We start from the raw sequence: 19,692 nt of genomic DNA, 5'->3' as shown, positions 1-19,692 counted from the left end.
AAGGGGACTGAGGAGTGGCGCCGGTGGGACACAGGGGAGCGCATGCTCCCAGGGCTGCGCCCCCACGCGCATCTAAATTTAAAGGGAAAGTTTATTTTTCTGGTGAAAATGGTTCCGTCTCCCGTCCCTAGCGAGGGACGCCCATACAGGATGGAGGAAAGGAGACTATGGACTAGGAGTACGTTAGTCACTACGGTGACTAATTTATAATTTTCAGCAACAGACTTTACTCTGAGGGTTAGGCCCTCATTTCAAGGTAATTTCAGAATTCCATCTTGCTCTGATAACTAAACTACCTGTTTTATTTTCTGCGGCATCCCTTTATGGGGGAGAAAATGCTACACTGGCTTGACCCCAAGTGACCTCTGAGTTTCTAAATCTCTGGGGTAAAAAAACTCAGAATAGATTATCAGCTGTTTCTTGCCCATGCAGGTCCCAGGCAGGGTGTGGCAGCTTTCAAAACAGATGATACATTAGATGTATAATTCTCTGTATCACTGAATGCTATAGATTGGCTCAAAAGGAGGTACCCTTGGATCTGCAGGCACATTTCTCACTAGAGGAGCGGTGGCCACATCGGCCCTTAAAAGGGGTGTCCCTGTCCTGGACATTTTCCAGGCAGCCATGTGGGCTTCTGTTCATACCTTTCCCATTAAGGTCTGGATTTAATTAATGCTCAGGACGCACAATTTTGTTGGGCAATTCTTCAAAGTTACCTGGCTTAAGGGAATATGTCTCCCCCACCCCCTCCGGTGTCTTGATACTGCTGTGTGATGTGGAATCCATTGGAGGAAGCCATCCATTAGAAAAACAAATTACTTACCTGGAGTAGTTTTCTTTCTGATGGATGGCTCCTCCCATGGGTTCCTCTTTGCTCTCCTGATCATACCCACAATAAGAGCAGTTAAGCCTAATGTGTTTGCAGTAGAGAAAATGTGATCCTAAAAAATATATATATTTTTGCCCCATAGTTCAACTGGTTGCAGAGCACAGGGAAAACTGGGTTGGAACTGAGATCATGGTGTGTCGTGTGATTAATCCTGTGGAGTTATCACTGATATTCTGGCAAGGATCGCCTCCCATGTGGCCTGGGGACGGCAGCCGCTCCCTGATCCTGATCCTGACACTTGGGGTGGTACTATGAGGGAGGATCACATTTGGAGGAGACAGCTGTTGGGGGGGATGGTGGTGACCCCAACAGGAGGGATGCAGTTTTCTTACCTTTCTAGAGAAGACCTCAAAATTCCTAGGTTCTTGATGGCTTGTCATCACCATACAAATCCCTCCCATTGTAAAACCCAGAAACCCCTTATTGCAAAACACCATTCATACCTCACATATATATAGCACACACCTAACATTTCCTGTTTCTAATGTTTTTCTAAGTAAAAGTCCTAAACAGCATCACTTTAGAAATTCTATGGACTTCAACTACCATAAAGCCTCATGAACTGAGACGAGGAAGAGGAAGAAGGAGTTGATGCAGAGTGAAAGAAACACAAAGTTGACTATGCAGACTAGTTGTTTTGGTGAATCACGGGATGTGAGAAACCTTAAGGTGTCTCCTGGACAAGTCCCTGGGATCTGTTATCCAGGTGGCAATGACACGGCCATTGCTATTTGATCCAGTTCTGGGGCTGGACAAGTGAGTGAGGATCACCTGGATGGGGGGAGGGGGGGGGGTTCCTCTGGGAGTGGAAGTGGGACACTAACGGGTGAATCGCCGTATCTCCCTTCTTATGACACTTTTTTCCCATCCTACCCTGTGGGTTACTCAAACACTCTATTCCCCCCGCCCCCCCCCTTTTCCGAAACAAACACTTTTGCACACCACAGAAGACGATGGACAAACTCCAGAGCCTTTTACGTGACATGTCTCAACACAAGGGTCAGGTAAAGTCAGGCAATTGACCAGAATCACACAAACACACACCTGATGGGCCTTTCCCTTCCCCACAGGGATAAAAGATGGAGCACAAGAGCACAATACTAGCAAGGTAGACCGCACAACGAGAGTGGTAACTCAGCACAGCAGTTCAAGAGGAGGAGAAAGATGGCGCGAACCGAGATGGTGACAAGGAGCGACCTTGCCCTTTCCGACTAAGGCCTGTGAAACCTCCACTGAAGGAATCGTAAAACTGCGAACAATAGCCAGCGTGCGTTGCAGCAGTTGTCAACGGTACACGGGGCCCTCTTCTGCTGATAACCAAGCTGGGCAGAGATGCTTACCTCCGTGGTCCCGGCCTTGACTCCAGAGTTGAGAAAAGCCAAGTGGTTCATCGGGGGAGAGCCAATAAGAAACCAAACTGTGTTGAACAAAAGTAGCAAACTGCCAATTGCAGAAAGTACAAAGATCTGTTAATGCAAGATGGGAAAACCAGCTACAGAGGAGTCGGGCACCACATGGGTGCTCACTCAGAAAACTCTATAGTCAATTACCCTATTGTTGAAACTACTGTTACCAGAAGTCCTTGCAAAAGGCGAGAAGAGGGTCAAAGTGGTCATATGGGGTCCAGTAAAATCCTCTGTACAGTCAAAAGTCTTTGACCGGCAGATGATTGTGAACTAAGGGAAATGAATCCCGCATTGCAAGAACTGTTCAAGGAAATGTGTAATTGACAAAATTGGCAAGAGTGAACCCGACGGAGGCATGCTGATGAGCAGGGGGTGAAGCCTGAAGTCCCACCAAATAGTGTGTTGACAAGAGTGACCCCGGCAGAGGGTTGTCCACAGTGAACAAAAAAAAAGAAAAAAAAGAAATTGGGCCTCATTACGAGTAGCGTGGTAAAAACGGGGTCATTACCAGCATGGAGGTACGAGCGGGTCCGTGCTTGTATGACGCCACTAATAGCAGGTGATTACGAGTGCGCGACCAAGCGCAAACCCCCATGCCGGTAATGGCCATACCGGCATGCCGCTAAAGGCCCTCCAACCCCCTGATAGCGCCATCACGGGACCCGCCGATACTACCACCGCCTAGGAGGAACCCCTTAATACCGACCCAGTAATAACAACATGGTAATACTGGGCTCGTAATACCGGATCCGGAACTAACGTCATTGCGTAGGAATGGGAAATGCGCCAGCGGCCATCTTTAAAAACACAATCCATTGCAATCCTCCCAAACAACCAGTTGTTTCCAGGAGAGCTCAGTGGCAATACTTTCATGATGTCTAGGGCAAACCGGAAGACTACCCCCCGCCTGCGGAAAAAGCGCTTTTCAGATGCTGAATTAAACATGCTTGCGGACACCCTTGCCGCACATGCTGATGTGATCAAATCTCAGACCCTGAAGCGAGAGGTGCAGCACCGCAAGAAGGAGATCTAGCAGGAGGTAGTGTAACGATCCTCTTCCTGAAACCCCCCCGGCAGGTCCATGGGCCAGGAGGGGTCTCGGCTTGGGCCCCCAACAAGCTTCGGCATCCTTTGGCTAGGCCCTCTTGGGGCCAGTCCTGGCGCCTTTGGCGCCAGGCTCATACTTAATGAAGACTTGTGCTTAGGAACTACTTTATTTCAGTGCCAGTCAACATGGAGGCATCCACATAGCTTGGCTCCTTGGAACCAAGTTATGCAGTATAGTGTTTTGGGTGTGGTAGCCTAGGGACTATTTTACCTGGACTACTTTCTTGATGCTATTTAAACCACACCCGACTTGGATAGCACGCTCGCGTTACTTTGCAATCCTGCAACGTGACGCTCATCGTGTTCAGCTGCATCTGAGAACCTCGGAAGAACAGCATCTGAAAAACAAAAGGACATCGTTAATAGCAGCAGCTTACCTGTGATTCCACCGCTAGCTGCCCTCCGCTCCTGCAATCAGCATCCAAGGGACAACGAGCCTCTCGGACCGTCGGATCTGCAAAAAGGATTGAAAAAGGACATTAGACATTTTACAATTGTGCCGGCAGCTTACCTCACGAGTCGGCCATCGACCAGCATCGCCTTGGGACTTCTTGCTTCGGGTGAGCACCGCAACCTACGGGAACAAAAGTCAACAGGTTAGCAAAGGCAAGGAATCATAGCGTTGCACATAGCGCCTACTTCCTGTATCAATGCGCTCTCGAAGCACCATCACCTGCCGGCGAGTCCCAATTCAGCCAACGTTCCACAGCGAACTTCCGCACACCTAAGGAGAGAGAAAAGACATTATTTAAATCCAAGAAAGGCATACAGTATAACAGTAATAAGACCTACCTGAAAGACTCTAAAGGGCCTGCATCAGGGAAGTAACTAGATCGCACTCGCCCACAAAGGACAACGCGCCCCTGACAAGAAGGTAGGACGGAGAGCACGTCAAAACCCATAACAAGGTCCGGGGAGGGGCTCCGGGCATAAGGGGTGTTGGGAGGCTCTTCCCCCAGTTGCCCAGTCTTGAACATTGACCACCTGTTTTCCAGGCAGAACTTCTCCGCTGATTATACCTGGGAGCGGCTGAGAGGGGTACCAGAGTCCCCACAGCTGGGTGGCATCCCCGTGGATACCAGGTGAGCGTAACAGGTAGCCCGCAAGGTCTCCGCTGTTGGAGCCACCCCACGGACTGTTAGGGATTGCAAGAAGATGTGGGATGACCTCCGCCTCAGGGTCCGTAACACTCTTGCAAGCAACAGGAGGGAGGCCATGGCCACAGGCGGGGGACCCCACTCTCCTGCCAAACTGACCACCTGGGAGGAGACGGCAAGCACCTTCATCAATCCGGAGTCCATCGAGGGATTTGGGGAGATGGAGACTAGTGCGGCAACATCACCAGAAGGAGGTGAGTGACCCTGCAGATCCCTGTAGGGGAAACCATGATGTAGCACAAGTGATGTGGAAGAGAGTCTAGGCAAGGCAATGCATGTCCCAACACCCACATGAACATATTCAAGTCCAGATGGAGGGCCAAACCCTGCCACACAGAAATGCATGCTGAGTGCCAATTCCATTACCAACACACAGCCACCACACATGGATCCGTGCACATGTAATATATCACACAAACCCCAATACAACGGCATGCCACCTGCCATGCAGCAAATGCCAAAATGCCCTCTCAGACTACCCTGTGTGACACACCTGTAGGAAATGAATGTATGATTAATGAAATACTCCACAGCACCATAGTATGCATCTGGCATGTAACACCCTTACGGATGCCCTGCATCTCATCTACCCCCCCAGGCACCGATGGAGAAGATGCAAGCCAGGATACCACAACGAGGGCATGCACGTCCCAGCCACAGAAAAGGGCAACCGACACCACCACCTCCGGGGCAGCCTCGCAGCCCACACTTACAGCCAGTGCGCCTGACACTGTTGACACCCAGCTGCCAACACCTACAGCCAATGTGCCTGACACTGTCGACACCCAGCTGCCCACACCCACACCAGTGGAAGGCGAGGCCCTAGAAGCACTGGCCACCACCGAAGATGACTTGGAGGAGTATGTGGACCAGGAAGGAGTCACCCCAAGCCCCGTGTCCACCCCCCCACCCCAAACCTAGCCCTCACCCACCTACAGCAGTGCTGATCCCTGCCTGCACGATTCCGACCTGAGCCCCTTCCCCGAGGACAGCACTGATAATGTAGGCCCCGTGACAGCATCCTCCCCCCACTCCAGCTCCCACCTACAGCCTTGAGGTACGGCTGGTGAGGGTGGAGGCCCGACAGGAGTCGATTTTGGAGCTGCTGCGAAAATACATTGCGGATGGCGAGGACACCCGGCGGGAGATGGCCACAGCCATAGCGGGGACCACAGCCGCCATAACCAGGCTGTCATGAGGGGGGGGCAGGAGGGGCAAACCGCCCCGGGCCTCGCGCTTGCAGGGGGCCTCACGGCCCCCTCTCCTAACTAGCAGGCAGCACAGTTCACCCGTGTCCTTTATTCACACGGGGGACTGTGCTGTCTGCTCTCTGCCATGCAATGATTTTGCTGTTTGTTGCGAAGCCGTTTGGCTCCGCAACAAACAGCAAAATAATGGGAGGCAGCAGGGCTCAGAAGTGAGCTCTGCTGCCTCCCGTTATTCAGCTGACAACGTGGACATGCTAAATGACAAGAGAGGACTCCTCTCCTGTCAGTGAGTGTGTTCACGTTCCTCAGTGTGACCACGCTGACTGATGGGAGAGGCGTTCTCTCCTGTCAGAGCGTGTCTACATGTCCTGTGGCTGCGCAGGGGATTTTCAAGGGGTGCATGGAGGTAAGGTTAGTGTTTTTTAAAATTTTTATTTAATTGTATGTATTATATATATATGTGCATGAATGTGTGCTTGTATGTTGGGGTTTACGTTGTGCTATGTTTGGTTTTATGTATGCGTGCATGCAAGGAGTTGTGTGACTGGTGGATGAATGCATGGGTGAAAGTGTTGTATGTGAGTGTGCGCCAGACCCCACCCCCACATTTAGCAGACTTGTGGGCCACTTAATTAAGGGGTGGGGCCATGGCATCAGAGGTGCATCTAGGCTAAAATTTCGGGGGGCGACGAAGTGGGACTAACACTTCAAATGTTAGGAGGGGTGCTAAAGTCGGAGCCTGTGGGGGAAGGACAAACTTACTTGTGTGGGCACATCTAACATCTTTCCACATTAGAATGAGACTATTCTGATGAAGCTTCAATGTTACAAGAAGCTAACTCTCGCCCTCATTTCTGAAACGTCACACTTAAGGACTGCTGCGAGAATGAGATTTCTCATTTCATCACTTCCCTTCTAATCATTCCCCTGGCATGCAAGTGCTAACCCCACATCACAAGTTCGATTACCTAAAAATGTATATTTATGAATGCAGGTGCTAACAGTGAAATATTTTATGTTAGTTATTTCAGGGCCCTTGTTAACAGGGAGGCCGAGGCCCTGTTTAATGTCTGTGTCTTCTTCCATCTGGCCACGGCTGTGGTGGTCAGTCTGGCAGGGGCTGGATGACAGTTTTGAAAGCGGATAGTGAGTGGGGCCAATAAACCCATTGCTCTGTCGGTCTCCCCACTGAGGGATGACGTCTGGGTATTTCAGCTTTTGCAGTTGAAATGGGCCGCCAAGCAGCTGCTCCCGTTGTGGCAGTCCTATGAAACAGACACCTACTGAAAATCTGCAGCTTTTAACCACCTCACTGTATTATTTTGACTTCATTTTTGATTTAAGCACTCCACAGGTGCCTTGGCCTATATTTCCAATCTTTAAGGCCTGGGGTGCCCCACAAACGACGCAAACAAATGGGCCCCAAACCAGCCCTGGCACATCTTCAATCAGTCCTGCTCCCACTTGCCTCCCAATACTCTGAGCCCAGCCAGGAAGATAAATAGCTAGTTCACCTTCCCTTTGGCTACTAGTTGTACCTTTCACCCCAATTCAGAGGCTCTTTAATTTCATAATGTTATGCTAATCTCTGGAGAGGTGTGCCATCTAAAAGCTTTTAGCTTTATCAAATTAGTCCGTTGATATGGCATGGATAGGCATTTGTAACTCTGCATGTCGGATGCTGCTGCCGCTCGATAACGAGAGCTACGGGCTGGCGACACATCGAAAGAGGCCTTCTGCCTCAAAGTGGGAGGACTTCAGCCCTCCATAGCCAGGGGCTGACTCCGCCCATGCAGCCAGGTCGAGTCACCAAAACACAACATTTCGGAGGGGGCTAGAGCCCGATCCGCTCAATGTTGTTGTTACCCTACGTGTCTTTCACTGAAGTCCTGTTAAAACAAACATTGGCAAAGCCAACGGTTTTGGCATGTGCATAAGTATTAGGCATTTGCCAGGCACTGCTATTAGATGCTCAGGTACACAAACCAGTTTGCACCTGCTACCATCAATGGGCAGTTAATACCAATACAGCAGTGCCTTTACCATGCCTACATGAAAGCCCAATCTGTTAGCATTGCCAATGCTTGTTTTGCTTTACCTATGTTGCACAGAACCATGCATCAAGGTTAAAGCAAACATACTACTTGGCTAAATTGACCCACATTGAATTTAGGCCAATAGAGCCAGTAATAACACTTATGGTGCACAGTCAGCCTGGACATACTTTCTGTGGCATGGCATGTTTACTGGCTGGGAGTGCGTACATGGTAATAATGGCTTATATTGGTGCAGCCTGCATGGACCACATGGGAACAACCAGCATGAATATATCTTTGTATTTGTATTGTGTATTTTGTTTATTTGTATAGCGCACCTGGCCCAAGGGCATCTTGGTGCATATCTTAGGTTACAATTATACAATACAGAAAGAGTACATGGTACGATAACAGTGAAGAGAGTGCAAAAGGATGAAATAGGGAGCATGAGGTACAATAAATTAGTAAGTGGTCAATGTACAGTCAGGGTTACATTTACAGTGAAGTACAAGGTACAATAACAGTGGGGAGTGAGATACTTAGCCTGAGATAAACTAGAAGAAACAATGGACTAAAAGTCAAGGTTGCAGAATTACAAGCGGGTAATATACAATAAGGCAATCACAGTACAAGTCAAACAATGGTAGTATCAGGGTGTTGAATCTTAGGAAGCGTGATTGTCTTGAGCAGCAAGCCACAATTTGGCTTGGCTCTTGAAGGATTGAAAGGAGGGTTCAGCTCTAAGAAGGTTGGGCAAGGTGTTCCACAATTTGGTAGCTAGGGTCGGAAAACTCCCCCCTCCAGCTTTTTGAAGTTTGAACCTAGGAAGGGAGAGGCAATGGACTTGGACAGCTGTCTGCGGTAGGGCAGAGGTGTGGGGTGTGAGTTGGTTGACCACTTTATACTAGCATATGTTGTGTGCAACAACGGCATGAAATGTATTGGAAAATGTACCTGTGCATGGTTGGCGACTTGCAACTATTGTGTTTTTCCAAGTGCTTCCATACAAACCAATTGCAAACTATGGATTTCTACCCAATTTTACAATGAAAGAGCTGTAAAATGCATAATTGTAACCCAGTGTTAGAAACATTTTCTTGGGAGTGAGAAACCCCCTCAAATAACCCTTGTTTGGTTTGGGCACCCTCACTGTGCTCTGTCGATCCTGCATAATTGGCACAAACATTTAAGCCTCTTCAGTTCAGAAATTCAACAGCCTCCACTGTACATCATCCATCTGTTACTGTGTATGATGTGTGTTTTAATGTGCACACAGGGGAAGGGTGCTCCTTAATGCTGGCGTCATGCCCCACATGGCGTCATGCCATCCTAAATATGTTTATGCCTATAATACAAAAGTTAGTCTGGCGTAAACCTTTCTTCAGTAGAGAAATCTAACTTTGCTGTAGTTGATTTGCAGTTGTAGTAATAAACCATATTTGTGTTCCTCCACACAAACTGAAGGGGAGATTTCTCGAGTCCCTTGTTTTCGAAGGTGCCGCCACTGGCCCAGTGCGTAACATCAAAAGGGGGCCTCACCATATGTTTTGCCACGGGCCTCACAACCTCTTGTGACAGCCCTGGCCATAACAGCCAACACAGCTGCAGTCAATGCTTCGGCAGTGCTAATGAGAGACTATCTGGGGGCCATCACACAGGTACTGACATCCATCCTGCTGTACATGCAGCAGTCACGACTTGCAGCAGACGTGGAAATCCCCACTGACTCCTCATCAGCCACCACACCTGCTTCCTCTGTCCCCACCGGCCCTGTGCGTCCTACGCGACGGTGTGCGATGCACACTGAAATGCTGCCCCTGGACAGCAAGAAGTCCCGCAAATAGTGTGGGAGGACAATGGGAGTGGCTCACATGGTGTTGGGGGTGAATGGGAGCATTTGGGGGAGTTTACTGGGGGGCGTTTGGGAGTTCACTGGGGGGTTTCGGAAGTTTACTGGGGGGGGTTGGGAGAGGGTTGTCACATTTTTGCAGTTTGATTCAATACACCCGTTGTGAGAAAAAACATTCAATGCCTGGACATTGTTCATTTCGTGTGTATCCATTTAATGTATGACGTTGTTTAGTGCCCAACTCCCAACATTCCCAGTGTGCATGTCCACATGGACCCAGTGTGTCACTGACACATGTCTATCAAAGTCCTTGTGGTTCAGAAGTATTCGTGAATCAGTGATTGGTGTACTGCATGGCCATCCTGTGCATCACGTACTGGCAGGGGTGCTGCTTCACCTCTGTCTCCATCCTCCTCATCCTCACCCGGTGCATGCATGTCAATGTCAGGTGGCAGTGGTACATTTCTCCGGACGCACATGTTGTGCAGCATGACACAGGCCATGGTGATCTTTGCCACCTTCTCAGGCCTATAAAGGAGTGCTCCACCAGACCTGCTTAGGCAACGGAACCGCGCCTTGAACAGGCCAAAGGTCTGCTTAATCACAACACTGGTACGGGTGTGAACCCGATTGTACTCCTCTTCATGGCTGTTCTGCGGGTTCCGCACAGTGGTAATTAGCCACGGCTTCAAGGGATATCCTCCATCACCTGCAAGCAAATACAAATAGGTGTGTGTCACTCTGAGCTGCCACCTTCAGGAATCACAGTCATGGCCGCAGCTATTTGGTGTGGACATGCACATGTCCTTGTACGTATGCACAAATGTTATCTAGATACATACTATTCTGCTATGAGGTGTGGTAGTCTGGATGGTGTTCAATAGATGATACAGGGTGAAATAATGCATGCTGAGGCGGATGTACTGTGGTTGTACGACAATGTTTAGCCTCCCATTTATGCTGTGTATACTACACTGTGCATGGTCACACTAGCCACATTGGCACAGTTGTGATCCTGTTTAGTCATGCATTGCTTGATCTACACATGGTGGGCAGGTTGTGCATCTTACATGTGGTCATTGATATGCGTTAATGGTCAGATGTGTGCCAATGATGTGTCATGTTGGGGTTGGGAGGTTCAGGTCAGGTGTCATTAGCTCTGCGTGCATTCTCAACTCACCGTCCATTCCCACCCAGGTGGAGTATGCACCCCTTCCCCCATTCCCACCCAGGAGGGGTATGCACCCCCCCTATTCCGACACAGGTGGGGTATGCATCGCAACACATCCCTACCCCGATGCACTGCCATGGGCCACTCAGGCAACTCACCAATCAGCCAGGCACATGGTCCAGCATGTCGCTCCATGTGACGGGGTAGCGTGGAGTTACGCAGCACCATGGCATCATGTGTTGATCCGGGAAATCTCGCGCAGCAAAGTGTGATCTTGCTGGAGTCACATACCATCTGCACATTGATGGAGTGGTATTGCTTGCGATTGCGGTAAACCGCCTCTACGGCATGGGGGACTACCAATTCTACATGGGTGCAGTCGAGGGTACCAACACAATTGGGCATGCCTGCCAGTGCATGGAAGCCTACTTTGGTGTCGGCTATCTCCTGGGCAGTCCGTGGTAGGGATATGTGGGTGATAGCGTGCTTCAAGAGTGCATCCAGTACTTGGTTCAGCATGCGTGAAAATAGTGGTTGCGAAATACCATGCAGCTGGCCCACTGTGGCCAGGAAGTGGAGCACAGACACCACCTTTTGTAGCAGGGGATGGCAGTGCGTATTTCTATCAGGCTGACAATGTCGTTGTGTATCATGTCCACTATGGTGGTGACGGTGTCCCAGTCCAACCGGTACAGGGTGTGGATCTGCTCAGGGGTTAGGTTGAATGGACTGGGTCTGATGCGAGGGATTGGCGGCTGCCTACGTGGAACTACTGGCTGCACTGGTGGTAATTGCTGGGCCTGTCTCACCCTCCTTCTCCTCCTGCGTCTCCTCTGTGCTGCCTGTTGTTGCTGCTGTAGTTGTTGTAGTAGTTGCTGTTGTTGCTGTACTTGTAGCAGTATAGGCATGTCCTCCAGCGCCATGATTGCAGCAGCTAGTGGTAGCATTTTGGTGTAGGATGGGGTGTGGTGTGTGGGTGTACTCCTTTTATACTGGGCCAGACTCCATTGAGTCCATCTGTGGTGATTGTGTGCACCTGTGGCAGTTGCCTTGATTGCTGTTTACGGGCAGTCCTTGATGCCTGCATGGCCGCCATCGTGCAGCCCCTAATTACCGCCTTCGGGATGCCGGTATTTGCATGCCCGCGTGGGTTGTGATGTCCTCCAATTACCGGCATGCCGGTATTTGCTTCCCGAAGGGGCGCGTGTGCGCGCACATGCCGGTATGAGGGGGCACGGTATGCGCAGTGCCGGTATTGGTAGGTTGTCGGGTCGTAATGACCCAGACCCGTTAACGATGCTGCTATTACCATTCCGCCTTCCTTTTTTCATTACCTCCATTCTCGTAATGAGGCCCATTAAGTTTCCTGAATGTCACAGAGGAGATTGTGTTCAAAGCCGTAGTCAACCCGACGGAGGGAGGCTAACATTCGAGAAGGGTCTGAGCCTGGAAGAGGCGGATCCAGGGCTCAAAAGGCATCACCCTACAGGCAAACAGAAAGGAACTTTGGTTTATTGTTTGCAACACATCAGGTCCTCGGAGGCAAGAGACATTTTGTAGAAAAAGAGACTTAACCACCGATGGCCCTGATTGCTGAGAGCGGAACTGTAGACTCATGCTGGGAAAGCTTGAACGTATACTGTGCTCCGGAGTCCCGCCTTGCCCTGTGCTCAAAACAGGGGTAAGGGAGTACCCCGGCTAACACATCCTGACTTATAATTTGTGAAAACTACTTTCTTTCCTATGAATCCTATTCCACACTCTTTGTTTGTATTTAGCGTAAGGATTGGCAATAGGTTTTTCTTAGTATAGGCCCTTTTATTTGACAAGACGCCACTAGGACTGCCTTATTATTATTTGATGGTCGTAGCTTGCTCCCATCTTAGATTTTAGGTTTAGATTAGGTGTTTTTCCAATGCACATATACAGTTTAATAAACACCCTTGAACTGTGATCACGTGTCTGGCTTTACTGTTGCCACCATGAGTTCCTTACAGAGAGCACAGGACATTTAAAAAGGATATCCGCACTCAAGTGGCAGGCAGAGCCAGAGAAGGAAGCAGTATGGGAAAGGGGAAAGGACTGTGCTGGAAGAGATCAAGAGAGCAGGCACTTCCAGACAGCAGCTCGCAATTGCAAGAGTTACATACCGGCGTGATGCGAAACCAGGAGAGACGCAGTCGGCACCGTTAGAGGACAATTGGAGCAGCAGCAGCAGAGCTACCAGAGGAATGGTTATACCGAGAAGCAGCAGTCTTCGGTCCTGGTCACAGAGCGAAGCGGCAGATGAGCGTGGAGCTGCAGGGAGCGTTGGAGGAAGGACCAGAGAGGACGCTTCATTGCAGCAATGTGCCATGGGTCAGGAACGATGCAAAATACTGGTGAGTCTGCCCAGAGGCATAAGGGACCCCAGGTCATGCAAGCAAATAAATGAAATAAGAATATTTGTATATCGACCAAAGAAAGCACAAAGACAGAACTTGAACAAGTCCCCATGTATGAGATGTCAATGTGGGGAGATGTCAATGTGGGGACATTTGGAACAAGTAGTACCTCAAGAAGAGGGGCGTGGCCAGCAGCCATGTGAGGCAGATATGCTCACAAGAAGCTCCTGCAGATCCGTGTAATGATGCACATTATACAGAGTGATCTATAATAAAATACAAAGCTGCAGCAACATAAGAACACCAGGAAAGTCGGAGAAGAAGAGGTGTGCCCCCGGCGCGAGCAGGATACGCCGTGTGCAGCTGATCCGAATGAGGCAAGCAGAAAATGGCAGCGTGAGAAGCTGAGGTCCGGGTCGGATGCCGACAACATTGTAAATTGGAGTGTAGATACCTGTGGAGGCGAGCAGGTTTAGTAACCCCACAGCACGGGTCCCGAGGGACAGTTAAAGCAGTGCCTAGAGCCTAGAGGTCACAATTGGAATCTAAGATACACACCCCCATTCCAGACATGGGGCACCAGAGGACCAAGCTAACTAATACCCATGGACTCGAGGTTAATATGTGGCTTGTGACGTATAGGCACAGGTGCCACTTAGTGGACCACCTAGAGCAAACTAGACGGACCAGGAGGAAGAATCCTCATGCGAAAGATGGTGCGTGATTCAACGGCATTAATAGCCTGTACTCAGGATTAAGCGGTCCTGTTTACAACAATACCCCCGTTTAAAATCTAGAACATCATAATAACAGATGCTGCTCGTTTGCTGTAGTCCATGAACTACAATGCCCATGTCCTGCAAGGCCCTTTTATAGTCCATCTATCAAATGCAAATTATGTAAATGAACACGTAGTGGCATTTACAGGTCTAGATATATGCAGCAGATCTTTGGCAACATTAAACAGAGTGTGCTGCGGTCCCCATAGATCCATCCAACAGCACAGCCTTGTTCGCATTTAAACTGGATACCATCATGTGACGGCTGGGACTGATACTTTTCACAGAACTACAACTCCCATTACGCACTAGGTAGAGTTGTAGTCCCCAAAACTCACGCGGTCACGTGAGCCTGTTCATGTAAATAGGGGATTCACACAAGATGGTGGCCGTGATCGCCACAAATACAACAGAACCGAAAGAAAATTAGATGTTGCCAGCGAAACTAGAAGTAAGGAGAATAAGGGGAATGCCTTGAACACAACACTAAGCCAAGACATACCTACGTGGTAGATATAAAAAAGTAAGCACACGAAGCATTACGGCACCTTTGTATCACCAAGTAAAGTACCAGCCATTAGACACCAAATCTCACTAGAGACACCTAATCGCAGCACGGGACTCACCCTGAAAGGAGACTAGCTATTCAGAATTGTTCACAAGATTAAGAGCACGGACTGGCTCCACCAGCTGTAAATAAGAGCAGGGACAGTAGATGTCACAGTCAAAGATGTATCAACAGTGTATTACCGTAACATAAGAACTGATGACAAATAGTCTCTTTTATAGACACATCCTACATCAAAGCGCGATGGGGACTGGACTCCACAGAGTCGCCAGAACCTAGTGGAGAGTCCATACAGCTGACAAGAAGAGACTCGCATACTGCAGGTAATGGACCCCTACGCCCAAGCTAATTATTTACAGACCAGCTAAGCATGTCTTAAGAAATATGATAACTAAGGATTTATCTTGTAGGTTGGTTACGCAGGAAGACACCAAACAAACAGGTGGAACTAGCAATACAACCGTAAAAACCAGAGAGAACCGAGATAAATGACAGGTAAAGGAGTTTCCTCTACCGTTTGTTCCCATATTGCTATACCCCCTGTACAAACTGAACACCACCACTCCAAGACTTATGATCCCCACCTTGGTCCATTTTTGTAACCCTATCGGGACCGGGATACTATCTGGCTTGCCCGTTGGAAACCCAAAGACACTCTCCAAGTACCCAAGATATGGAGACCATAGAAGAAATCATAATTTTAATAGCATTTTCTGTCCTGAAGAAAGTGGCCAGTCATTAGAACCGCTGAAACTGGTTGACTAGCAGAAGAATTTGGGGTTGATGACCCATACTCCGAGACCCACCATACTTTGATGAAAGGGCTCGATGGATTCACCATCATTTTAACTTTATCTAACAGTAAAAACAAACTCACTGGCAGATACACACTCATTTTAATCAGTATGCGACCATCTGGTTGAATCAGTTGTAACTATAAGACACACAGATTGGAGGCGGTAAGATTAAAGAAGTGAACCTTACCTATATTGCCACCTTCAATCGCCTCGTGGTGCAGACAAATTGGCCGGAAGTAAAGAGGACCACACTTTTTTATCGGGGTTTGCATGGGGAATTAAAAGATGTGCTAGCCCAAAGTGGTTAATCCTCCTGAAGGATGTGCAGAGTATATAAATCGGACGGTACAATTACATCACATGTTGCAGAATCGAAGAATGGACCGCTCAAGGAATGAAGGGAGGTCCGTCTATATGCAACCCCGGGACGATTCAGCAAAACCCATAAACCAGTCGAACCAATGCAGATTGGAGGATTACGCGCTCCTATCTCCAAGGCGGAGCGAGAGAAGAGGAGACAGCAACAACTATGTTTATACTGTGGAAAAGCTGGACATTTCCTTCGAGAGTGCCCCCTCAAACCCCCCAAAAGAATTGTAGGAGCAACTGACAATGGGAATGAAGAAAAGGACCAAAATCAGGAAAACTCCAGCACCCGGCAAGTGTAGGGGTCAACTTGTCGAGCGAAAAGAAGGAATCTGTACAGACCTCACACCTGGTCATCCCGGTACATTTGGTCAACCATCAGCAACCCACAAAAGTGCATGCCTTAGAGGCATATATTGATAGTGGTGCAGTGGGAAATTATATTGATCAAAATCTGGCCGAACGAATAGGCCTTCCACTTCAGCAAAAGCTCAAGTCAGAAAACGTCACAGTGGTGGACGGGTCTCAACTGTCATCTGGCCCTGTGATGCAACATACCGACAAAGTCATGTGATATGTCAGGGCGGTCATCGAGAAGACATTACCTTCAACCTTATAGGAGCTCCCCAGTTCCAGATGATCTTAGGAATGCCGTGGCTAGAAACACATAACCCAAGGATCGACTGGCAAACAAGAGTGCTGACTTTTCCTCCAGAATGCACTAACATTTGCTTCCACCAAGAAGAGAAGAGCAAAGAACTCAAAACCAAATCTATTTTAGGACTTTCTGACTCTCTACCCCTGGAATATCTGGATTATCAGGATGTGTTCCAGAAGGAACAAGCAAATACTCTTCCTCCTCACAGGCCTTACGACTGCCAAATCGATCTGGTGCCTGGGGCACAAATTCCATGCAGTCAAATTTATGTCTAACTAAGCAAGAAAATCAGCATCTGAGATCTTACTTGGACCAGTACCTAGATAATGGTTTTATCTGCCCATCTAAGTCCCCTGCCTCTTCAGCTTTATTCTTCCTAGCTAAGAAAGAAGGTGATTTGAGAACTTGTATAGACTATAGAGCACTGAACCAAATCACCGTAAAAAACCGGTATCCCTTACCACTTATCCTGGAATTGCTCGATCAAGTTAAGAATGCCCAAATCTACACTAAATTGGACTTACGAGGGGCCTATCATCTCATGCAGGTTAAAAAGGGGGACGAATGGAAAACGGCATTCCGAACCAAGTACAGGCTTTTCGAGTATCAGGTCATGCCCTTCGGATTATGCAATGCACCTGCTGCATTTCAGTACTTCATGAATGATTGTTGGACGTTTGTGCACTCGTATCCATCAATGACATTCTCATTTACTCTTCGTCCAAGGAAGATCACGCCACCCATGTAAGAGCAGTTTTGGAAAAGCTACGTCAACACCGGCTGTTTGCCAAATTGGAAAAGTGCTCTTTCCACGTCACAGAAGTCGAATTTTTGGGCTTCATGCTTACCCCATGAGGTGTTCATATGGATACCCGCAAGGTGGACGCAATTCTACAATGGCCATCACCGACATCCATCAAAGGACTGTAAAGCGTACTCGGATTTGCTAACTTTTACTGACGATTCATTCCCGGATTTTTGCAGATAGTCCATCCAATCACTTCCTTAATAAAAAAGAACAAAAGATTCCTTTGGTCTCCTGAGGCAGAAAAGGCCTTCCAGGAACTGAAAAAGGCCTTCACGTCAGCACCAGTTCTTCGGCATCCCCGTCCTGGCCTGCCATATGTAGTCGAAACAGACGCTTCTAGTATTGCCATGGGAGCCGTCTTATCACAGAGAGATCTGGGTACTGGACAACTGCATCCCATAGCCTTCTGGTCCCGTAAATTCTCTGCGCCAGAGCTGAACTACGCAATTACCGACAAGGAACTATTGGCAATCAAAGGGGCCTTCAAGTCATTGAGACACTATCTTTTAGGAGCCAGGCACATGGTCACGTTTATTACAGATCACCGAAATCTACAATATTTAAAGACGGCCAAGGCCCAATCCTCGCACCAGCTGTCATGCGCCGCTTTTTCACCTGGCGTCTTTGGCCCCGCTGCCGCTTACGGACTTCCTGATTTCCGTCACGCTGACGCTACGTTCACTAAGCGGTCTAGTCTTTTTCCGCTAGGGTGACCGTAGCGTTATTTAACCACTCCTCTCCCTAGGTCCAGCGCGTTGCAACCTTCCACGGTCAGCTGCTTTTCCTCGCGGCTGCGGTCTTGCTATACGCTGTTTTCCTCTTGCTCCTCGAGCCTTTCCTCTTTCTCCTCTCTTACTCTTCACGGTCCTACTCCGGTCCCCGCCTTCTGTTCTCTCCCTCCTCCCTTCTTTCCCCCCTTCGTGCCCGACTTTCTGCCTTTGGTTTTGGTTACTTTCGCTTCCTGTGTTTTGCTGGAGTTTACAAATCCTGCTGGGTCCTGTTGCTGCCTTCTCCCATTGTTCATCTGCTAACACGCCCAGCTGCCATCAGGATACCTGCCGGTTCCAGGGGTTTTTTGCCTATTCTGGCTTTTTTCCCCCTCTTTGTCCCTCCCGGGAGTGGGACACAGTCGGGGCGCATTTACACGCTCTCACTGTGGCTTCCTCTTGTGGGAGACACGCTCAGCCTCGGAAAAATGAAAAGGACTACACGGCACATCGAGCGCTCAGCCCAATTGAGGAGGATTTCGACTCCACAGGTGAGGAGGTTGAAGAGATAAAAAAGGGTACTGCAACTGTATTAGAAGTTGGTGCTGACAGTTTGCAACGCCAACAAACAACAACCATGGCAACTCCTGAGCAAGTGCAGGAACTAATTGCTGCAGTACAAAGCCTCTCCCTAGAAATGCAAAATATAAAAACCGAAAACAACCTGCTAAAACAAGTGGTAGCTGTGAGGGAGCCCCCCAACACAGACCTGCCTCCTATGCCTTTGTCCTCGGGGAAGTACGATGGTTCCCCCAAGACCCTAAAAGAATTTCTTGACGCTTGCAGGGTGTATTTTTCCTTCAGAACCCGCACCTACGCCTCTGATCATGCCAAGGTTGGATTCCTGGTGTCCAATATGACAGGGAACGCTCTTGCTTGGGCCACCCCTCTAGTCACCGGAAATGACCCTGTCCTACAGAATTTCGATGCCTTTATCGATTTTGTCAAACAAACCTTTGAAAGACCCGAAATCTCGATGGCAGCTGGTGAAGACTTGATGGACATTCGTGAAGGACAAGTTGATGTGCTGTCTTATATCTCCTCCTTTAAGAGATGGCCATGGAGACGGGTTGGTCTGAGCAATCCCAGTTTATTCTGTTCCGCCGAGGTCTTAGGGAAGAATTAAAAGATGAAATGGCTCATTTTCCTCGGCCTACTTCCCTGCAGGATCTGATGACGGCCGCCCTTCAGATGGAGTTCAGGATGCAAGAAAGACGCCTAGAAAGAAGAGACGCGTACCTCCTTTTCAAGGACCTCCTCACCTCCTTCAACAGCGCTCAAACCTCACGATGAGCCTATGCAAATCGGCACTGCTCGCCGTTCTCTAACGCCTGAAGAAAGAAGGAGGAGAAGGGAACAGGGCCTATGTGCCTATTGTGCCTCTGATCGCCACACGGTGCATAATTGTACTGAACTAACCAAGAAACCGGCGGAAAACGCAAACCCTCGAACCTAGTTGGGACGGGTTATCGAGGGCAGTCTTCCAGTCCCTACGTTACTATGTCTATTGATTCCTCGAACCCTTCAGAAGATTCCTGCCTGATGGTTATAACGGTTAAGGTTACTATCAATGGCAGCCCGGTAGAGACGCTGGCTCTCTTGGATTGTGGTGCCGCAGGGAACTTCGCTGACACCCTATGGGTTGACAAAGTAGGTGCTTCACGGATAGATCGCGGACACGGCCAGAAGGTAGAAGGAGTAGACGGCACACCTTTGAGCTCAGGACTCATTGTTCAAACTAC

Source organism: Ambystoma mexicanum, chromosome 2q, assembly GCF_040938575.1.
Source record: "Ambystoma mexicanum isolate Mex_15411 chromosome 2q, UKY_AmexF1_1, whole genome shotgun sequence".
NCBI classification, from domain to species: domain Eukaryota; kingdom Metazoa; phylum Chordata; class Amphibia; order Caudata; family Ambystomatidae; genus Ambystoma; species Ambystoma mexicanum.
Note: the sequence above shows the minus strand (reverse complement) of the source record.